Raw genomic sequence first — 3,270 nt, forward strand, 5'->3', positions numbered from 1 at the left:
TATACACATGCACAACCCAACAAAAAGATATCTTACATAAACTCTAGTGTCAACTAAGTGATAAGATATAGTTACAATTATCCATATGAGAGTTACATACCTTACAAAAAGAGAATATTCACAGTTTACAGTATCTCAGTAGTAGACTATATGCATTAGAGTACGCATCAACAAAAATATATACACAAAAATACATAGGAATAGTCCATCCTATTCCTCAGAAGAACTGGCCTCCGTAGGCATAGTGGTCACAATCGCAGTCGGGCCCATGGTCGATTCCATCTTCTTGAAAATTGGCCAAGTTGTCCATGCCACTATCTCATAATCAAAGTAGGAAGTTGACAAAATATTAGTCTCAACCTAAAACATCTAGAAGGAGTAAATAGAAGGGGTGAGCACGTCATACTCAGTGAGGGGGTGGGGGCAAGCAAACAAATACAATACAAATGATGCAACGCATGCTCCACAACTCATATGATGCTTATGATTTCATTTAACTTTACACTACTTCCTAGTCCGTTACTAAGTCTAAAATAAAAGGTATAGTGCCATAAAACGTAGGTGGCATTTCCTACCCTGTACGTTGGGCCTCACGAATACAAGCTCGTTGCAGGCAGGAGTTAGCCAATCTCGGTGAGACTCTTGATCTCCCAGCTAACCCCTAGGTTAGTAACCTTGGGCAGTCAAGTGTACAGTATGCCATACCCTGCTGCTATCCATCTCTGGGTATAGTACATTACACCACAAAAGTGAACTGTTGATCAGGCAGCCACATATGTCGTGATTAGTCCGTACCTATCCCCCTATGGACAAGGGGTTGTAGCACTGAGATGTGATCCTAATCATATGCATCTACATGCATTCATAGCATCCATAAAATCCAATCAAATATCCGTGGTCACAACTGTAACACTGACTTCTGAGCCCACAGTACTGGAAAAAACCTTCGCCACACCGTGCATCAGACCGACAATATTGCAATCATCACCCACACAACTATCATAGTACACATCCATAAAACTTCAATAACATCAAGTCAGTAAAATCATACAATATGTGAAATATATAATTTTATATAAAATAAATCCATAACACAGTAACCATCACACTCCATATGAGCAGGCATAAACACAAAAGTAAAGAAACATTCCATAAAATAAGTCAGGACACCCACTAACCTTGGTGTCCAAATTCCTAAAATCCAATTTCTTGATTCGAATATTCTTTCTCTTCGCAACTTATGTTTCCTATTTCACAGATAATTTAAATAATTATTTTTAGGACATAACCTACAATCCTATCCCAACCTGTCTAAATATATCATCCTAATTCCCAAATTCAATTGAGACTGCACAGTCAGGGTTTCCAGTTTCCCATACTACTGGGTCACGTGAAGGGAAATCACTAGTAGGTCCCACATCTAGTTGGGAAATTTTGGTCACACTGGTAGTTTACTCAGAACTACAGATTCCCAGTTACTGCCCTTCAATACGGTCCATTTCTATTGGAATATTGTGTCTATAGGTCCCAATGCTAGGTTCAGGGATTACAAACCATCCATAATAGGGATTTGGCCTCTAGAATCCCAACCAACAGGTTGGCTAGGCAGCAATTGGCCAGCTGATTAGGACTCAACAGTTCACCCCTTTTCTTTCTTCTGCAGAATTCGATTCTACCTCTACTGATTTGCACACAGATGTGTCTTAAATTGGGTTTAACCCTCTTTCATAATTTTGTTGCATTCAAGAGTTAAATAGACAATAAATTGAATTCCAATTTGACCCATTTCTGAGTTCAAATTGTCCAACTCTTAAGTTGTATATTCAATTTTACAAAAAATTTAGGGCTTATCATAAAGAGGAAATTTTTTTGGAACTGAACCAAGTACCTAAGTTAATCACTTAATTAGGGATGGAATACAGGTGTTTTAAATCACAGATTTGGTATTCCATCTCTGACTAAACTTGTAATAGAAGTTTAAAAAAAAAAAAATAATTCATTGGACCCTTACTAAATTTCACATCCAACTTAAATAAAATTCTATTCTTAGGGATTTGACAGAATTTCCACCAAATCAACCCTATTCCAGCCCTTATTGCATAATCCCTATTGAAAAAGAAGTAGTCCTATGTTCTAGGGTTTAGCAGGGATAGGGTTTCTACCAATTGGATCCCCAGTAGCCTACAGAAATTAGGGCTTTCTTTACTGTGTAGCTATTCTGCTCACAGGGATTCCTTGACAGTAAACAATGTGGTAAAATCATAACTCTAGCTACCCAGTCTACATGAAATTACCTAATTAACCATGCTGCAGTAGTTAGTTCACTTACCTGGGGGCAGTATTGAACCAGATGTAGCCTTAGGTGAAGAAGTTCTCTCCGTACTTCTTCTTCTTCCTTTCTTTCCTTCTCCTTTCTTTTCTTTACTCTTCTTCTTACTGTTACAGCCACGATTTGGGTGAGTTATTAGCCCTTATTTCCTTATATAGGGCAGCCCAAACAGACTTTAGGTTTGCTCCCTTTTATTTTATATATATATATATAGTAGTTTATAAATTCATTTCCTCCCATTTATTTATTACTATAAAATATGCATTTCATACCTCATGTAAGTCTCTTCCCATAGGGGTATAATGGGAATTTACACAATAAAGGTGTGGGCCCCACAACACAAAACCCTAAAAATTTGCATATAATACCTAATTTAACTAATATTTAATTGAAGTTGTAAATTTTTTTTTTTTATTATTATTATTTAACCCTTAGTTAGGTCTCTTTCCATAGGGGAAAAATGGGAATTTGCACAGCAGAGGTGGGCCCCACAGTGCAAAAACCCAAAAATTACATTCTGCTAGGCAAAATCGACTTGCCAGCCGATTTTTGACCTACCGTTTTGGGTGTGATCATACCAGCACAACTGCACCGAATCCCATCCAAACTCCTAGTTAAGCATGCTTGGGTGAGAGTAATATTAGGATGGGTGACCCCTTGGGAAGTTCTTATGTTACACCCCTTTATTCTCCTATACTTAGTTTCATTATTAACTTTACCTCTTTGTCCATGCCTCCTGTTGTGTTCCCCAGTGATATTGGTATGTTGAACAGGAGTAGGTGGGGTCACTTTTGCCTTCTTGGCACTTCAGAGCTGCCAACCCTGCTAGTATTGGCTTCCTCTACTCTTTCTTCTTGCCTGTCTACAAGTAAAGGTATAAATATCATATTAGGGTGTTACAATTTTTCCCCTCCTTACAAAAATTTCGTCCACGAAATTTA

General features: G+C 37.9%; 1 pseudogene; it reads left to right on the forward strand.

Annotated features, from left to right (window-relative positions):
* The first annotated feature begins 2,893 nt into the window (after positions 1–2,893).
* LOC122064211 lies at positions 2,894–3,011 on the forward strand (annotated as a pseudogene).
* The last annotated feature ends 259 nt before the right edge of the window (positions 3,012–3,270 follow it).

This window comes from Macadamia integrifolia, unplaced genomic scaffold (genome assembly GCF_013358625.1).
Source record: "Macadamia integrifolia cultivar HAES 741 unplaced genomic scaffold, SCU_Mint_v3 scaffold1555, whole genome shotgun sequence".
NCBI lineage: Eukaryota > Viridiplantae > Streptophyta > Magnoliopsida > Proteales > Proteaceae > Macadamia > Macadamia integrifolia.